Source organism: Stegodyphus dumicola, chromosome 11, assembly GCF_044657685.1.
Source record: "Stegodyphus dumicola isolate Sdum_Otavi_A_Nest chromosome 11, ASM4465768v1".
NCBI classification, from domain to species: Eukaryota; Metazoa; Arthropoda; class Arachnida; order Araneae; family Eresidae; genus Stegodyphus; species Stegodyphus dumicola.
The window spans coordinates 81,345,634-81,365,595 of NC_140778.1; the positions used below are offsets into that span (position 1 = coordinate 81,345,634).

At 33.6% G+C, this 19,962-nt stretch overlaps 10 non-coding genes across 10 annotated transcripts; 5 read left to right on the forward strand and 5 right to left on the reverse strand.

Annotated features, from left to right (window-relative positions):
* Nucleotides 1-1,147: 1,147 nt before the first annotated feature.
* Nucleotides 1,148-1,269, reverse strand: LOC118180784 (U5 spliceosomal RNA). Its single transcript, XR_004756735.1, has one exon. It is a non-coding gene; the product is annotated as a U5 spliceosomal RNA (small nuclear RNA).
* A 1,723-nt stretch (nt 1,270-2,992) lies between these two features.
* LOC146994154 (U5 spliceosomal RNA) lies at nt 2,993-3,111 on the forward strand. The gene has a single exon (XR_015044168.1). It is a non-coding gene; the product is annotated as a U5 spliceosomal RNA (small nuclear RNA).
* Nucleotides 3,112-5,226: 2,115 nt separating this feature from the next.
* Nucleotides 5,227-5,348, reverse strand: LOC118180785 (U5 spliceosomal RNA). Its single transcript, XR_004756736.1, has one exon. It is a non-coding gene; the product is annotated as a U5 spliceosomal RNA (small nuclear RNA).
* A 1,728-nt stretch (nt 5,349-7,076) lies between these two features.
* LOC146994155 (U5 spliceosomal RNA) lies at nt 7,077-7,197 on the forward strand. The gene has a single exon (XR_015044186.1). It is a non-coding gene; the product is annotated as a U5 spliceosomal RNA (small nuclear RNA).
* A 2,116-nt stretch (nt 7,198-9,313) lies between these two features.
* Nucleotides 9,314-9,435, reverse strand: LOC146994156 (U5 spliceosomal RNA). The gene has a single exon (XR_015044194.1). It is a non-coding gene; the product is annotated as a U5 spliceosomal RNA (small nuclear RNA).
* A 1,710-nt stretch (nt 9,436-11,145) lies between these two features.
* Nucleotides 11,146-11,264, forward strand: LOC118180793 (U5 spliceosomal RNA). Its single transcript, XR_004756743.2, has one exon. It is a non-coding gene; the product is annotated as a U5 spliceosomal RNA (small nuclear RNA).
* Nucleotides 11,265-13,387: 2,123 nt separating this feature from the next.
* On the reverse strand, nt 13,388-13,510 carry LOC146994157 (U5 spliceosomal RNA). The gene has a single exon (XR_015044198.1). It is a non-coding gene; the product is annotated as a U5 spliceosomal RNA (small nuclear RNA).
* Nucleotides 13,511-15,242: 1,732 nt separating this feature from the next.
* Nucleotides 15,243-15,361, forward strand: LOC146994158 (U5 spliceosomal RNA). The gene has a single exon (XR_015044178.1). It is a non-coding gene; the product is annotated as a U5 spliceosomal RNA (small nuclear RNA).
* Nucleotides 15,362-17,476: 2,115 nt separating this feature from the next.
* LOC118180788 (U5 spliceosomal RNA) lies at nt 17,477-17,598 on the reverse strand. The gene has a single exon (XR_015044195.1). It is a non-coding gene; the product is annotated as a U5 spliceosomal RNA (small nuclear RNA).
* Nucleotides 17,599-19,325: 1,727 nt separating this feature from the next.
* Nucleotides 19,326-19,446, forward strand: LOC118180790 (U5 spliceosomal RNA). Its single transcript, XR_004756740.2, has one exon. It is a non-coding gene; the product is annotated as a U5 spliceosomal RNA (small nuclear RNA).
* The last annotated feature ends 516 nt before the right edge of the window (nt 19,447-19,962 follow it).

Here is a 19,962-nt window from a genome sequence, read left to right on the forward strand (position 1 = left end):
CAAAAACGACAGTATCTAGAGCCATCAAATTTTGAATAATGTAATTCTCCATCCGAACATGGGCATCTGGACGGCCGAATTTCGAATTTGTTTTAATTTATTTCATATTTTGTAAAACTTTAATGAATTTTGGATTAACAAACTCACCGATTTCAGATCGAGCACTGCTGTTTTCAAATGTATGTGGTTTACGGGCGAAGAACATATTCAGATTCCCAGATGACAACTTCTATTTAAGCCTAAATAAACTGTTTTTCTAATATGAATTATTTTTAATTGATACATTATTTTTAACATGTAAGTATTTTACGATATATTAAAAAAATCTTTGAAGGCGCAAAAAGTAGCATAAGGAAACTATGGAGGTCGCAAAACTAAAATCTTAATAGCACAAGTTTGTCAAAAATCGCGTGATCTGGCAACACTGATCTAAAGAGCGAAGTTAAACCAGAGGCAGTATTGGGAATGACGTTGAGCTAACAGCTGACATGAACGACTTCAGACCAAAACTTAGCTGCCAAATTTAAATGAAGAAAAAGGCATGTTATGGAAACAAATTAAGAGGTTTGGATTCACGTCACTACTAAATTTTATTTAATTGCATCGCATCATTAATAATTAAATTGTCTTTATAGATGGTATACCAAACCTACAAAATAAATGTGTCTGCATACAATTTATTACTATATTAAATGTCTTTCTTATGTTTCCGGTTATTTGTAATTATCCCCAAATGCAAAATCTAATTAACTAAACACAATGTTGTGTTAACAAAGAAATTTTACCTTCAAACGCTTTGTTATTAGGGACCAACGCAGAACCTGTTTCTGAGCATAAGTGCTGCCAGGACCATGCCTGATTCAGGTCATCACAGAGGGAATAATTGCAACAAGGTCTTGCAGGAGCTGTCACATCCTTTAATTTTCTAAGCGATAGTCGCATTTACGAATTTTACTTTCCTAGGGTGCAATTCCAATTCTAAAATGATAGTTTGGTGAGTATTATTAGATAAAGAGAATTTAAAAAGGAGCGTGTGCGCTCTCAGAACGGACACACTATTAATCTAAAAGTTATCCTTACATTTGTTTTCGTAGTGGGAGTCATGTGCACAATACTAGGAATGAAGCTACATTCCTTCATTAAATTTCACCCCACCACCAGGTGAGGATACCAAAAATTATTTATAGGCTCATTGCAATGTTCGTCTCCACGGTAATCTTTAGTAAAAGGCGAAAGATTAGCTCGTATCATGAAGAGAAACCAGAGCATACGAATGTCACAATGCCGGAAAATAAAGCCCTACTTTAATCAGTATAAAACTTGGTGGGTAACATGTGATGCCTTATAATTTTTTAAACCTTTTCTGTATATAACTGGCACTAAATTTATTTAGTTTTGAAGTGGCTGTATGTTGTCAAAACTAGGGGGTGAAATTAATATTTCGTTTAATTTAAATTGAGGCAGCAGCTATTGACAAATCGCCAGTAATTTGATATTCAAAGTATAACCTCGTCTAGAACCTTAGCGGACGAACTTTTTCGAAAATTCTATTACTTTCGCATCGTAAATGTAAATCAACATGATAACTTATTGTTTTTAATAATTTGATTGAAATATTACTATAATGCCTGACGTACTACCTTCGTATTGTATTAAAATTCATATATTAAATATAATTAATAAAAAGCGTATGTTATGCAACCAACCCATAGAATAAATTTTTTCGAGAGTTTCATAAGAAGTTTGATACATGAACTTTTTTTTTCAACGTACATTGGCAAATATGACCTAACCAAAATGATCAACCGATAAAATTTTGTACTAGATTTTAGCACCACCCTTGACCACGCCTTAACGAATGTTTTCAAAATAATTCTATCATTTAGAGGAAAATTTGTCCATTTTCTTCTGTTTAACTCTATTCTTTTCTGCCTAACTGAAGTGCTTCCAATCTTATCAAAATGCAGTTGGATGTTCAACAAATTCTGTTATCAATCAAGAAATGTAGTGAAAAATTAGGTCACACCCTCTCGTTGGATACCTAAGAGATAAATCATGCAGTGCTTTAATCTGCTCTTAATTACAAACATTTGAGTGATGGAAGGAAGTTCGGTTTACTCCATCAAGTTTCGAAGTCAACTTTTATCAGTTAATCAGACCAGTACCTGCAGGGTGAAAATAGTCCAGTTGAGGAGAAAAAATATGCAGATTATTTTCAAGTCATGAAACGAAGTGGAACTGTTCGAGGAAAAAATTCTGCATTGGTAATGTGGGCATGAAATGAGAGTGTTTGTTCTTGGTGCTTAGTTCAAACCAGTATTCCTGCATTGTGCTTCCATATAGTGCGTGTATGGCGAACGGAATGTTGGCCTTGGTCAACTTATTGAGACCTGCCCAACGTGAAAATATTCTTTTGTGTTTTCGGTGGCATCCATGAAATTTCTACTGACCGTGGGATGCCGCCACTATTTCGCTACGCTTTGCGACATTAACAATGAGCAGAATGGTACCCGATACTTCTTATGAAACTCTCGAAAAAATTTATTCTATGGGTTGGTTGCATAACATACGCTTTTTATTAATTATACTTAATATATGAATTTTAATACAATACGAAGGTATAAATAATAGTACGTCAGGCATTATAATAGTATTTCAATCAAATCATTAAAAACAATAAGTTATCATGTTGATTTACATTTATGATGCGAAAGTAATGAAATTTCCGAAAAAGTTCGTATGCTAAGGTTCTAAATGAGGTTATACTTTGAACATCAAATTGCTGGCGATCTCCTGCATTAATTTAAATGAAACAAAATATTAAGTTCACCCCCTAGTTTTGACAACATACAGCCACTTCAGACTAAATAAATTATTGCCAGTTATGTAAAGAAAAGGTTAAAAAAATTGCAAACCTCAAGGAATTATAAGGTACCCACCAATTTTTATACTGACGAAAATAGGCTTGTACTTTCCGGCAATGTAAAATTTCATGCTCTGGTTTCTCTTCATTTCGAGGTAATCTTTCGCCTTTTACTAAAGATTACCGTGGAGAGGAACATTACGATGAGCCTATAAATAATTTTTGGAATCCTCAGCTTATGGTGGGGTGAAATTTAATGAAAGAATATAGCTTCATTCCTAGTATTGTGCGCATGACTCCCACTACGAAAACAAATGTAAGGATAACTTTTAGATTAATAGTGTGTCCGTTCTGAGGGCACACACGCTCCTTTTTAAAATTCTCTTTATCTAATAATACTCACCAAACTATCATTTTAGAATTGGAATTGCACCCTAGGAAAGTAAAATTCGTAAATGCGACTATCGCTTAGAAAATTAAAGGATGTGACAGCTCCTGCAAGACCTTGTTGCAATTTTTCCCTCTGTGATGACCTGAATCAGGCATGGGTCCTGGCAACACTTATGCTCAGAAACAGGTTCTGCGTTGGTCCCTAATAACAAAGCGTTTGAAGGTAAAATTTCTTTGTTAACACAACATTGTGTTTAGTTAATTAGATTTTGCATTTGGGGATAATTACAAATAACAGGAAACATAAGAAAGACATTTAATATAGTAATAAATTGTATGCAGACACATTTATTTTGTAGGTTTGGTATACCATCTATACAGACAATTTAATTATTAATGATGCGATGCAATTATATAAAATTTAGTAGTGACGTGAATCCAAACCTATTAATTAGTTTCCATAACATGCCTTTTTCTTCATTTAAATTTGGCAGCTATGTTTTGGTCTGAAGTTGTTCATGTCAGCTGTTAGCTCAACGTCATTCCCAATACTGCCTCTGGTTTAACTTTGCTCTTTAGATCAGTGTTGCCAGATCACGCGATTTTTGACAAACTTGTGCTATTAAGATTTTAGTTTTGCGACCTCCATAGTTTCCTTATGCTACTTTTTGCGCCTTTAAATATTTTTTTAATATATCATAAAATACTTACATGTTAAAATAATGTATCAATTAAAAATAATTCATATTAGAAAAACAGTTTATTTAGGCTTAAATAGAAGTTGTCATCTGGGAATCTGAATATGTTCAGATTCTCGCAATGTGACAAAAACGACAGTATCTAGAGCCATCAAATTTTGAATAATGTAATTCTCCATCCGAACATGGGCATCTGGACGGCCGAATTTCGAATTTGTTTTAATTTATTTCATATTTTGTAAAACTTTAATGAATTTTGGATTAACAAACTCACCGATTTCAGATCGAGCACTGCTGTTTTCAAATGTATGTGGTTTACGGGCGAAGAACATATTCAGATTCCCAGATGACAACTTCTATTTAAGCCTAAATAAACTGTTTTTCTAATATGAATTATTTTTAATTGATACATTATTTTTAACATGTAAGTATTTTACGATATATTAAAAAAATCTTTGAAGGCGCAAAAAGTAGCATAAGGAAACTATGGAGGTCGCAAAACTAAAATCTTAATAGCACAAGTTTGTCAAAAATCGCGTGATCTGGCAACACTGATCTAAAGAGCAAAGTTAAACCAGAGGCAGTATTGGGAATGACGTTGAGCTAACAGCTGACATGAACGACTTCAGACCAAAACTTAGCTGCCAAATTTAAATGAAGAAAAAGGCATGTTATGGAAACAAATTAAGAGGTTTGGATTCACGTCACTACTAAATTTTATTTAATTGCATCGCATCATTAATAATTAAATTGTCTTTATAGATGGTATACCAAACCTACAAAATAAATGTGTCTGCATACAATTTATTACTATATTAAATGTCTTTCTTATGTTTCCGGTTATTTGTAATTATCCCCAAATGCAAAATCTAATTAACTAAACACAATGTTGTGTTAACAAAGAAATTTTACCTTCAAACGCTTTGTTATTTAGGGACCAACGCAGAACCTGTTTCTGAGCATAAGTGCTGCCAGGACCATGCCTGATTCAGGTCATCACAGAGGGAATAATTGCAACAAGGTCTTGCAGGAGCTGTCACATCCTTTAATTTTCTAAGCGATAGTCGCATTTACGAATTTTACTTTCCTAGGGTGCAATTCCAATTCTAAAATGATAGTTTGGTGAGTATTATTAGATAAAGAGAATTTAAAAAGGAGCGTGTGCGCCCTCAGAACGGACACACTATTAATCTAAAAGTTATCCTTACATTTGTTTTCGTAGTGGGAGTCATGTGCACAATACTAGGAATGAAGCTACATTCTTTCATTAAATTTCACCCCACCACCAGGTGAGGATACCAAAAATTATTTATAGGCTCATTGCAATGTTCGTCTCCACGGTAATCTTTAGTAAAAGGCGAAAGATTAGCTCGTATCATGAAGAGAAACCAGAGCATACGAATGTCACAATGCCGGAAAATAAAGCCCTACTTTAATCAGTATAAAACTTGGTCGGTAACATGTGATGCCTTATAATTTTTTAAACCTTTTCTGTATATAACTGGCACTAAATTTATTTAGTTTTGAAGTGGCTGTATGTTGTCAAAACTAGGGGGTGAAATTAATATTTCGTTTAATTTAAATTGATGCAGCAGCTATTGACAAATCGCCAGTAATTTGATATTCAAAGTATAACCTCGTCTAGAACCTTAGCGGACGAACTTTTTCGAAAATTCTATTACTTTCGCATCGTAAATGTAAATCAACATGATAACTTATTGTTTTTAATGATTTGATTGAAATACTATTATAATGCCTGACGTACTATTATTTATACCTTCGTATTGTATTAAAATTCATATATTAAGTATAATTAATAAAAAGCGTATGTTATGCAACCAACCCATAGAATAAATTTTTTCGAGAGTTTCATAAGAAGTTTGATACATGAACTTTTTTTTTCAACGTACATTGGCAAATATGACCTAACCAAAATGATCAACCGATAAAATTTTGTACTAGATTTTAGCACCACCCTTGACCACGCCTTAACGAATGTTTTCAAAATAATTCTATCATTTTGAGAAAAATTTGTCCATTTTCTTCTGTTTAACTCTATTCTTTTCTGCCTAACTGAAGTGCTTCCAATCTTATCAAAATGCAGTTGGATGTTCAACACATTCTGTTATCAATCAAAAAATGTAGTGAAAAATTAGGTCACACCCTCTCGTTGGATACCTAAGATATAAATCATGCAGTGCTTTAATCTGTTCTTAATTACAAACATTTGAGTGATGGAAGGAAGTCCGGTTTACTCCATCAAGTTTCGAAGTCAACTTTTATCAGTTAATCAGACCAGTACCTGCAGGGTGAAAATAGTCCAATTGAGAAGAAAAAATATGCAGATTATTTTCAAGTCATGAAACGAAGTGGAACTGTTCGAGGAAAAAATTCTGCATTGGTAATGTGGGCATGAAATGAGGGCGGATCTTGGTGCTTAGTTCAAACCAGTATTCCTGCATTGTGCTTCGATATAGTGCGTGTATGGCGAACGGAAAGTTGGCCTTGGTCAACTTATTGAGACCTGCCCAATGTGAAAATATTCTTTTGTGTTTTCGGTGGCATCCATGAAATTTCTACTGACCGTGGGATGCCGCCACTATTTCGCTACGCTTTGCGACATTAACAATGAGCAGAATGGTACCCGATACTTCTTATGAAACTCTCGAAAAAATTTATTCTATGGGTTGGTTGCATAACATACGCTTTTTATTAATTATACTTAATATATGAATTTTAATACAATACGAAGGTATAAATAATAGTACGTCAGGCATTATAATAGTATTTCAATCAAATCATTAAAAACAATAAGTTATCATGTTGATTTACATTTATGATGCGAAAGTAATGAAATTTCCGAAAAAGTTCGTATGCTAAGGTTCTAGACGAGGTTATACTTTGAACATCAAATTGCTGGCGATCTCCTGCATTAATTTAAATGAAACAAAATATTAAGTTCACCGCCTAGTTTTGACAACATACAGCCACTTCAGACTAAATAAATTATTGCCAGTTATGTAAAAAAAAGGTTAAAAAATTGCAAACCTCAAGGAATTATAAGGTACCCACCAATTTTTATACTGACGAAAATAGGCTTGTACTTTCCGGCAATGTAAAATTTCATGCTCTGGTATCTCTTCATCATTCGAGCTAATCTTTCGCCTTTTACTAAAGATTACCGTGGAGAGGAACATTACAATGAGCCTATAAATAATTTTTGGAATCCTCACCTGATGGTGGGGTGAAATTTAATGAAAGAATATAGCTTCATTCCTAATATTGGGCGCATGACTCCCACTACGAAAACAAATGTACGGATAACTTTTAGATTAATAGTGTGTCCGTTCTGAGGGCACACACGCTCCTTTTTAAAATTCTCTTTATCTAATAATACTCACCAAACTATCATTTTAGAATTGGAATTGCACCCTAGGAAAGTAAAATTCGTAAATGCGACTATCGCTTAGAAAATTAAAGGATGTGACAGCTCCTGCAAGACCTTGTTGCAATTTTTCCCTCTGTGATGACCTGAATCAGGCATGGGTCCTGGCAGCACTTATGCTCAGAAACAGGTTCTGCGTTGGTCCCTAATAACAAAGCGTTTGAAGGTAAAATTTCTTTGTTAACACAACATTGTGTTTAGTTAATTAGATTTTGCATTTGGGGATAATTACAAATAACAGGAAACATAAGAAAGACATTTAATATAGTAATAAATTGTATGCAGACACATTTATTTTGTAGGTTTGGTATACCATCTATACAGACAATTTAATTATTAATGATGCGATGCAATTAAATAAAATTTAGTAGTGACGTGAATCCAAACCTATTAATTAGTTTCCATAACATGCCTTTTTCTTCATTTAAATTTGGCAGCTATGTTTTGGTCTGAAGTTGTTCATGTCAGCTGTTAGCTCAACGTCATTCCCAATACTGCCTCTGGTTTAACTTTGCTCTTTAGATCAGTGTTGCCAGATCACGCGATTTTTGACAAACTTGTGCTATTAAGATTTTAGTTTTGGGACCTCCATAGTTTCCTTATGCTACTTTTTGCGCCTTTAAAGATTTTTTTAATATATCGTAAAATACTTACATGTTAAAATAATGTATCAATTAAAAATAATTCATATTAGAAAAACAGTTTATTTAGGCTTAAATAGAAGTTGTCATCTGGGAATCTGAATATGTTCAGATTCTCGCAATGTGACAAAAACGACAGTATCTAGAGCCATCAAATTTTGAATAATGTAATCCTCCATCCGAACATGGGCATCTGGACGGCCGAATTTCGAATTTGTTTTAATTTATTTCATATTTTGTAAAACTTTAATGAATTTTGGATTAACAAACTCACCGATTTCAGATCGAGCACTGCTGTTTTCAAATGTATGTGGTTTACGGGCGAAGAACATATTCAGATTCCCAGATGACAACTTCTATTTAAGCCTAAATAAACTGTTTTTCTAATATGAATTATTTTTAATTGATACATTATTTTTAACATGTAAGTATTTTACGATATATTAAAAAAATCTTTGAAGGCGCAAAAAGTAGCATAAGGAAACTATGGAGGTCGCAAAACTAAAATCTTAATAGCACAAGTTTGTCAAAAATCGCGTGATCTGGCAACACTGATCTAAAGAGCGAAGTTAAACCAGAGGCAGTATTGGGAATGACGTTGAGCTAACAGCTGACATGAACGACTTCAGACCAAAACTTAGCTGCCAAATTTAAATGAAGAAAAAGGCATGTTATGGAAACAAATTAAGAGGTTTGGATTCACGTCACTACTAAATTTTATTTAATTGCATCGCATCATTAATAATTAAATTGTCTTTATAGATGGTATACCAAACCTACAAAATAAATGTGTCTGCATACAATTTATTACTATATTAAATGTCTTTCTTATGTTTCCGGTTATTTGTAATTATCCCCAAATGCAAAATCTAATTAACTAAACACAATGTTGTGTTAACAAAGAAATTTTACCTTCAAACGCTTTGTTATTAGGGACCAACGCAGAACCTGTTTCTGAGGATAAGTGTTGCCAGGACCCATGCCTGATTCAGGTCATCACAGAGGGAAAAATTGCAACAAGGTCTTGCAGGAGCTGTCACATCCTTTAATTTTCTAAGCGATAGTCGCATTTACGAATTTTACTTTCCTAGGGTGCAATTCCAATTCTAAAATGATAGTTTGGTGAGTATTATTAGATAAAGAGAATTTTAAAAAGGAGCGTGTGTGCCCTCAGAACGGACACACTATTAATCTAAAAGTTATCCTTACATTTGTTTTCGTAGTGGGAGTCATGTGCACAATACTAGGAATGAAGCTACATTCCTTCATTAAATTTCACCCCACCACCAGGTGAGGATACCAAAAATTATTTATAGGCTCATTGCAATGTTCGTCTCCACGGTAATCTTTAGTAAAAGGCGAAAGATTAGCTCGTATCATGAAGAGAAACCAGAGCATACGAATGTCACAATGCCGGAAAATAAAGCCCTACTTTAATCAGTATAAAACTTGGTGGGTAACATGTGATGCCTTATAATTTTTTAAACCTTTTCTGTATATAACTGGCACTAAATTTATTTAGTTTTGAAGTGGCTGTATGTTGTCAAAACTAGGGGGTGAAATTAATATTTCGTTTAATTTAAATTGATGCAGCAGCTATTGACAAATCGCCAGTAATTCGATATTCAAAGTATAACCTCGTCTAGAACCTTAGCGGACGAACTTTTTCGAAAATTCTATTACTTTCGCATCGTAAATGTAAATCAACATGATAACTTATTGTTTTTAATAATTTGATTGAAATATTACTATAATGCCTGACGTACTACCTTCGTATTGTATTAAAATTCATATATTAAATATAATTAATAAAAAGCGTATGTTATGCAACCAACCCATAGAATAAATTTTTTCGAGAGTTTCATAAGAAGTTTGATACATGAACTTTTTTTTTCAACGTACATTGGCAAATATGACCTAACCAAAATGATCAACCGATAAAATTTTGTACTAGATTTTAGCACCACCCTTGACCACGCCTTAACGAATGTTTTCAAAATAATTCTATCATTTAGAGGAAAATTTGTCCATTTTCTTCTGTTTAACTCTATTCTTTTCTGCCTAACTGAAGTGCTTCCAATCTTATCAAAATGCAGTTGGATGTTCAACAAATTCTGTTATCAATCAAGAAATGTAGTGAAAAATTAGGTCACACCCTCTCGTTGGATACCTAAGAGATAAATCATGCAGTGCTTTAATCTGCTCTTAATTACAAACATTTGAGTGATGGAAGGAAGTTCGGTTTACTCCATCAAGTTTCGAAGTCAACTTTTATCAGTTAATCAGACCAGTACCTGCAGGGTGAAAATAGTCCAGTTGAGGAGAAAAAATATGCAGATTATTTTCAAGTCATGAAACGAAGTGGAACTGTTCGAGGAAAAAATTCTGCATTGGTAATGTGGGCATGAAATGAGAGTGTTTGTTCTTGGTGCTTAGTTCAAACCAGTATTCCTGCATTGTTGCGTGTATGGCGAACGGAATGTTGGCCTTGGTCAACTTATTGAGACCTGCCCAACGTGAAAAATATTCTTTTGTGTTTTCGGTGGCATCCATGAAATTTCTACTGACCGTGGGATGCCGCACTATTTCGCGTACGCTTTGCGACATTAACAATGAGCAGAATGGTACCCGATACCTTCTTATGAAACTCTCGAAAAAATTTATTCTATGGGTTGGTTGCATAACATACGCTTTATATTAATATACTTAATATATGAATTTTAATACACTACAGAGTATAAATAATAGTACGTCAGGCATTATAATAGTATTTCAATCAAATCATTAAAAACAATAAGTTATCATGTTGATTTACATTTATGATGCGAAAGTAATGAAATTTCCGAAAAAGTTCGTATGCTAAGGTTCTAGATGAGGTTATACTTTGAACATCACAAATTGCTGGCGATCTCCTGCATTAATTAAATGAAACAAATATTAAGTTCACCCCCTAGTTTTGACAACATACAGCCACTTCAGACTAAATAAATTATTGCCAGTTATGTAAAGAAAAGGTTAAAAAAATTGCAAACCTCAAGAATTATAAGGTACCCACCAATTTTATATACTGACGAAAATAGGCTTGTACTTTCGGCAATGTAAAATTTCATGCTCTGGTTTCTCTCATTTCGAGGTAATCTTTCGCCTTTTACTAAAGATTACCGTGGAGAGGAACATTACGATGAGGCCTATAAATAATTTTTGGAATCCTCAGCTTATGGTGGGGTGAAAATTTAATGAAAGAATATAGCTTCATTCCTAGTATTGTGCGCATGACTCCCACTACGAAAACAAATGTAAGGATACACTTTTAGATTAATAGTGTGTCCGTTCTGAGGGCACACACGCTCCTTTTTAAAATTCTCTTTATCTAATAATACTCACCAAACTATCATTTAGAATTGGAATTGCACCCTAGGAAAGTAAAATTCGTAAATGCGACTATCGCTTAGAAAATTAAAGGATGTGACAGCTCCTGCAAGACCTTGTTGCAATTTTTCCCTCTGTGATGACCTGAATCAGGCATGGGTCCTGGCAACACTTATCCTCAGAAAACAGGTTCTGCGTTGGGTCCCGCTAATAACAAAGCGTTTGAAGGGTAAAATTTCTTTGTTAACACAACATTGTGTTTAGTTATTAGATTTTGCATTTGGGGATAATTACAAATAACAGGAAACATAAGAAAGACATTTAATATAGTAATAAATTGTATGCAGACACATTTATTTGTAGTTTGGTATACCATCTATACAGACAAATTTAATTATTAATGATGCGATGCAATTAAATAAAATTTAGTAGTTGACGTGAATCCAAACCTATTAATTAGTTTCCCATAACATGCCTTTTTCTTCATTTAAATTTGGCAGCTATGTTTTGGTCTGAAGTTGTTCATGTCAGCTGTTAGCTCAACGTCATTCCAATACTGCCTCTGGTTTAACTTTGCTCTTTAGATCAGTGTTGCCAGATCACGCGATTTTTGACAAACTTGTGCTATTAAGATTTTAGTTTTGGGACCTCCATAGTTTCCTTATGCTACTTTTTGCGCCTTTAAAGATTTTTTTAATATATCGTAAAATACTTACATGTTAAAATAATGTATCAATTAAAAATAATTCATATTAGAAAAACAGTTTATTTAGGCTTAAATAGAAGTAGTCCATCTGGGAATCTGAATATGTTCAGATTCTCGCAATGTGACAAAAACGACAGTATCTAGAGCCATCAAATTTGAATAATGTAATCCTCCATCCGAACATGGGCATCTGGACGGCCGAATTTCGAATTTGTTTTAATTTATTTCATATTTTGTAAAACTTTAATGATTTTGGATTAACAAACTCACCGATTTCAGATCGAGCACTGCTGTTTTCAAATGTATGTGGTTTACGGGCGAAGAACATATTCAGATTCCCGATGACAACTTCTATTTAAGCCTAAATAAACTGTTTTTCTAATATGAATTATTGTTAATTGATACATTATTTTTAACATGTAAGTATTTTACGATATATTAAAAAAATCTTTGAAGGCGCAAAAAGTAGCATAAGGAAACTATGGAGGTCGCAAAAACTAAAATCTTAATAGCACAAGTTTGTCAAAAATCGCGTGATCTGGCAACACTGATCTAAAGAGCGAAGTTAAACCAGAGGCAGTATTGGGAATGACGTTGAGCTAACAGCTGACATGAACGACTTCAGACCAAAACTTAGCTGCCAAATTTAAATGAAGAAAAAAGGCATGTTATGGAAACAAATTAAGAGGTTTGGATTCACGTCACTACTAAATTTTTATTTAATTGCATCGCATCATTAATAATTAAATTGTCTTTATAGATGGTATACCAAACCTACAAAATAAATGTGTCCTGCATACAATTTATTACTATATTAAATGTCTTTCTTATGTTTCCGGTTATTGTAATTATCCCAAATGCAAAATCTAATTAACTAAAACACAATGTTGTGTTACAAAAGAAATTTTACCTTCAAACGCTTTGTTATTAGGGACCAACGCAGAACCTGTTTCTGAGCATAAGTGCTGCAGGACCATGCCTGATTCAGGTCATCACAGAGGGAATAATTGCAACAAGGTCTTGCAGGAGCTGTCACAATCCTTCTAATTTTCTAAGCGATAGTCGCATTTACGAATTTTACTTTCCTAGGGTGCAATTCCAATTCTAAAATGATAGTTTGGTGAGTATTATTAGATAAAGAGAATTTAAAAAGGAGCGTGTGCGCCCTCAGAACGGACACACTATTAATCTAAAAGTTATCCTTACATTTGTTTTCGTAGTGGGAGTCATGTGCACAATACTAGGAATGAAGCTACATTCCTTCATTAAATTTCACCCCCACCACCAGGTGAGGGATACCAAAAATTATTTATAGGCTCATTGCAATGTTCGTCTCCTACGGTAATCTTTAGTAAAAGGCGAAAGATTAGCTCGTATCATGAAGAGAAACCAGAGCATACGAATGTCACAATGCCGGAAAATAAAGCCCTACTTTAATCAAGTATAAAACTTGGTGGGTAACATGTGATGCCTTATAATTTTTTAAACCTTTTCTGTATATAACTGGCACTAAATTTATTTAGTTTTGAAGTGGCTGTATGTTGTCAAAACTAGGGGGTGAAATTAATATTTCGTTTAATTTAAATTGATGCAGCAGCTATTGAACAAATCGCCAGTAATTTGATATTCAAAGTATAACCTCGTCTAGAACCTTAGCGACGAACTTTTTCGAAAATTCTATTACTTTCGCATCGTAAATGTAAATCAACATGATAACTTATTGTTTTTAATTAATTTGATTGAAATATTACTATAATGCCCTGACGTACTACCTTCGTATTGTATTAAAATTCATATATTAAATATAATTAATAAAAAGCGTATGTTATGCAACCAACCCATAGAATAAATTTTTTCGAGAGTTTCATAAGAAGTTTGATACATGAACTTTTTTTTTCAACGTACATTGGCAAATATGACCTAACCAAAATGATCAACCGATAAAATTTGTACTAGATTTTTAGCACCACCCTTGACCACGCCTTAACGAATGTTTTCAAAATAATTCTATCATTTAGAGGAAAATTTGGTCCATTTTCTTCTGTTTAACTCTATTCTTTTCTGCCTAACTGAAGTGCTTCCAATCTTATCAAAATGCAGTTGGATGTTCAACAAATTCTGTTATCAATCAAGAAATGTAGTGAAAAATTAGGTCACAACCCTCTCGTTGGATACCTAAGAGATAAATCATGCAGTGCTTTAATCTGCTCTTAATTACAAACATTTGAGTGATGGAAGGAAGTTCGGTTTACTCCATCAAGTTTCGAAGTCAACTTTTATCAGTTAATCAGACCAGTACCTGCAGGGTGAAAATAGTCCAGTTGAGGAGAAAAAATATGCAGATTATTTTCAAGTCATGAAACGAAGTGGAACTGTTCGAGGAAAAAATTCTGCATTGGTAATGTGGGCATGAAATGAGAGTGTTTTGTTCTTGGTGCTTAGTTCAAACCAGTATTCCTGCATTGTGCTTCCATATAGTGCGTGTATGGCGAACGGAATGTTGGCCTTGGTCAACTTATTGAGACCTGCCCAACGTGAAAATATTCTTTTGTGTTTTCGGTGGCAATCCATGAAATTTTCTACTGACTCGTGGGATGCCGCCACTATTTCGCTACGCTTTGCGACATTAACAATGAGCAGAATGGTACCCGATACTTCTTATGAAACTCTCGAAAAAATTTATTCTATGGGTTGGTTGCATAACATACGCTTTTTATTAATTATACTTAATATATGAATTTTAATACAATACGAAGGTATAAATAATAGTACGTCAGGCATTATAATAGTATTTCAATCAAATCATTAAAAACAATAAGTTATCATGTTGATTTACATTTATGATGCGAAAGTAATGAAATTTCCGAAAAAGTTCGTATGCTAAGGTTCTAGATGAGGTTATACTTTGAACATCAAATTGCTGGCGATCTCCTGCATTAATTTAAATGAAACAAAATATTAAGTTCACCCCCTAGTTTTGACAACATACAGCCACTTCAGACTAAATAAATTATTGCCAGTTATGTAAAGAAAAGGTTAAAAAAATTGCAAACCTCAAGGAATTATAAGGTACCCACCAATTTTTATACTGACGAAAATAGGCTTGTACTTTCCGGCAATGTAAAATTTCATGCTCTGGTTTCTCTTCATTTCGAGGTAATCTTTCGCCTTTTACTAAAGATTACCGTGGAGAGGAACATTACGATGAGCCTATAAATAATTTTTGGAATCCTCAGCTTATGGTGGGGTGAAATTTAATGAAAGAATATAGCTTCATTCCTAGTATTGTGCGCATGACTCCCACTACGAAAACAAATGTAAGGATAACTTTTAGATTAATAGTGTGTCCGTTCTGAGGGCACACACGCTCCTTTTTAAAATTCTCTTTATCTAATAATACTCACCAAACTATCATTTTAGAATTGGAATTGCACCCTAGGAAAGTAAAATTCGTAAATGCGACTATCGCTTAGAAAATTAAAGGATGTGACAGCTCCTGCAAGACCTTGTTGCAATTTTTCCCTCTGTGATGACCTGAATCAGGCATGGGTCCTGGCAACACTTATGCTCAGAAACAGGTTCTGCGTTGGTCCCTAATAACAAAGCGTTTGAAGGTAAAATTTCTTTGTTAACACAACATTGTGTTTAGTTAATTAGATTTTGCATTTGGGGATAATTACAAATAACAGGAAACATAAGAAAGACATTTAATATAGTAATAAATTGTATGCAGACACATTTATTTTGTAGGTTTGGTATACCATCTATACAGACAATTTAATTATTAATGATGCGATGCAATTAAATAAAATTTAGTAGTGACGTGAATCCAAACCTATTAATTAGTTTCCATAACATGCCTTTTTCTTCATTTAAATTTGGCAGCTATGTTTTGGTCTGAAGTTGTTCATGTCAGCTGTTAGCTCAACGTCATTCCCAATACTGCCTCTGGTTTAACTTTGCTCTTTAGATCAGTGTTGCCAGATCACGCGATTTTTGACAAACTTGTGCTATTAAGATTTTAGTTTTGCGACCTCCATAGTTTCCTTATGCTACTTTTTGCGCCTTTAAAGATTTTTTTAATATATCATAAAATACTTACATGTTAAAATAATGTATCAATTAAAAATAATTCATATTAGAAAAACAGTTTATTTAGGCTTAAATAGAAGTTGTCATCTGGGAATCTGAATATGTTCAGATTCTCGCAATGTGACAAAAACGACAGTATCTAGAGCCATCAAATTTTGAATAATGTAATTCTCCATCCGAACATGGGCATCTGGACGGCCGAATTTCGAATTTGTTTTAATTTATTTCATATTTTGAAAAACTTTAATGAATTTTGGATTAACAAACTCACCGATTTCAGATCGAGCACTGCTGTTTTCAAATGTATGTGGTTTACGGGCGAAGAACATATTCAGATTCCCAGATGACAACTTCTATTTAAGCCTAAATAAACTGTTTTTCTAATATGAATTATTTTTAATTGATACATTATTTTTAACATGTAAGTATTTTACGATATATTAAAAAAATCTTTGAAGGCGCAAAAAGTAGCATAAGGAAACTATGGAGGTCGCAAAACTAAAATCTTAATAGCACAAGTTTGTCAAAAATCGCGTGATCTGGCAACACTGATCTAAAGAGCAAAGTTAAACCAGAGGCAGTATTGGGAATGACGTTGAGCTAACAGCTGACATGAACGACTTCAGACCAAAACTTAGCTGCCAAATTTAAATGAAGAAAAAGGCATGTTATGGAAACAAATTAAGAGGTTTGGATTCACGTCACTACTAAATTTTATTTAATTGCATCGCATCATTAATAATTAAATTGTCTTTATAGATGGTATACCAAACCTACAAAATAAATGTGTCTGCATACAATTTATTACTATATTAAATGTCTTTCTTATGTTTCCGGTTATTTGTAATTATCCCCAAATGCAAAATCTAATTAACTAAACACAATGTTGTGTTAACAAAGAAATTTTACCTTCAAACGCTTTGTTATTTAGGGACCAACGCAGAACCTGTTTCTGAGCATAAGTGCTGCCAGGACCATGCCTGATTCAGGTCATCACAGAGGGAATAATTGCAACAAGGTCTTGCAGGAGCTGTCACATCCTTTAATTTTCTAAGCGATAGTCGCATTTACGAATTTTACTTTCCTAGGGTGCAATTCCAATTCTAAAATGATAGTTTGGTGAGTATTATTAGATAAAGAGAATTTAAAAAGGAGCGTGTGCGCCCTCAGAACGGACACACTATTAATCTAAAAGTTATCCTTACATTTGTTTTCGTAGTGGGAGTCATGTGCACAATACTAGGAATGAAGCTACATTCTTTCATTAAATTTCACCCCACCACCAGGTGAGGATACCAAAAATTATTTATAGGCTCATTGCAATGTTCGTCTCCACGGTAATCTTTAGTAAAAGGCGAAAGATTAGCTCGTATCATGAAGAGAAACCAGAGCATACGAATGTCACAATGCCGGAAAATAAGCCCTACTTTAATCAGTATAAAACTTGGTCGGTAACATGTGATGCCTTATAATTTTTTAAACCTTTTCTGTATATAACTGGCACTAAATTTATTTAGTTTTGAAGTGGCTGTATGTTGTCAAAACTAGGGGGTGAAATTAATATTTCGTTTAATTTAAATTGATGCAGCAGCTATTGACAAATCGCCAGTAATTTGATATTCAAAGTATAACCTCGTCTAGAACCTTAGCGGACGAACTTTTTCGAAAATTCTATTACTTTCGCATCGTAAATGTAAATCAACATGATAACTTATTGTTTTTAATGATTTGATTGAAATACTATTATAATGCCTGACGTACTATTATTTATACCTTCGTATTGTATTAAAATTCATATATTAAGTATAATTAATAAAAAGCGTATGTTATGCAACCAACCCATAGAATAAATTTTTTCGAGAGTTTCATAAGAAGTTTGATACATGAACTTTTTTTTTCAACGTACATTGGCAAATATGACCTAACCAAAATGATCAACCGATAAAATTTTGTACTAGATTTTAGCACCACCCTTGACCACGCCTTAACGAATGTTTTCAAAATAATTCTATCATTTTGAGAAAAATTTGTCCATTTTCTTCTGTTTAACTCTATTCTTTTCTGCCTAACTGAAGTGCTTCCAATCTTATCAAAATGCAGTTGGATGTTCAACACATTCTGTTATCAATCAAAAAATGTAGTGAAAAATTAGGTCACACCCTCTCGTTGGATACCTAAGAGATAAATCATGCAGTGCTTTAATCTGTTCTTAATTACAAACATTTGAGTGATGGAAGGAAGTCCGGTTTACTCCATCAAGTTTCGAAGTCAACTTTTATCAGTTAATCAGACCAGTACCTGCAGGGTGAAAATAGTCCAATTGAGGAGAAAAAATATGCAGATTATTTTCAAGTCATGAAACGAAGTGGAACTGTTCGAGGAAAAAATTCTGCATTGGTAATGTGGGCATGAAATGAGGGCGGATCTTGGTGCTTAGTTCAAACCAGTATTCCTGCATTGTGCTTCGATATAGTGCGTGTATGGCGAACGGAAAGTTGGCCTTGGTCAACTTATTGAGACCTGCCCAATGTGAAAATATTCTTTTGTGTTTTCGGTGGCATCCATGAAATTTCTACTGACCGTGGGATGCCGCCACTATTTCGCTACGCTTTGCGACATTAACAATGAGCAGAATGGTACCCGATACTTCTTATGAAACTCTCGAAAAAATTTATTCTATGGGTTGGTTGCATAACATACGCTTTTTATTAATTATACTTAATATATGAATTTTAATACAATACGAAGGTATAAATAATAGTACGTCAGGCATTATAATAGTATTTCAATCAAATCATTAAAAACAATAAGTTATCATGTTGATTTACATTTATGATGCGAAAGTAATGAAATTTCCGAAAAAGTTCGTATGCTAAGGTTCTAGACGAGGTTATACTTTGAACATCAAATTGCTGGCGATCTCCTGCATTAATTTAAATGAAACAAAATATTAAGTTCACCGCCTAGTTTTGACAACATACAGCCACTTCAGACTAAATAAATTATTGCCAGTTATGTAAAAAAAAGGTTAAAAAATTGCAAACCTCAAGGAATTATAAGGTACCCACCAATTTTTATACTGACGAAAATAGGCTTGTACTTTCCGGCAATGTAAAATTTCATGCTCTGGTATCTCTTCATCATTCGAGCTAATCTTTCGCCTTTTACTAAAGATTACCGTGGAGAGGAACATTACAATGAGCCTATAAATAATTTTTGGAATCCTCACCTGATGGTGGGGTGAAATTTAATGAAAGAATATAGCTTCATTCCTAGTATTGTGCGCATGACTCCCACTACGAAAACAAATGTACGGATAACTTTTAGATTAATAGTGTGTCCGTTCTGAGGGCACACACGCTCCTTTTAAAAATTCTCTTTATCTAATAATACTCACCAAACTATCATTTTAGAATTGGAATTGCACCCTAGGAAAGTAAAATTCGTAAATGCGACTATCGCTTAGAAAATTAAAGGATGTGACAGCTCCTGCAAGACCTTGTTGCAATTTTTCCCTCTGTGATGACCTGAATCAGGCATGGGTCCTGGCAGCACTTATGCTCAGAAACAGGTTCTGCGTTGGTCCCTAATAACAAAGCGTTTGAAGGTAAAATTTCTTTGTTAACACAACATTGTGTTTAGTTAATTAGATTTTGCATTTGGGGATAATTACAAATAACAGGAAACATAAGAAAGACATTTAATATAGTAATAAATTGTATGCAGACACATTTATTTTGTAGGTTTGGTATACCATC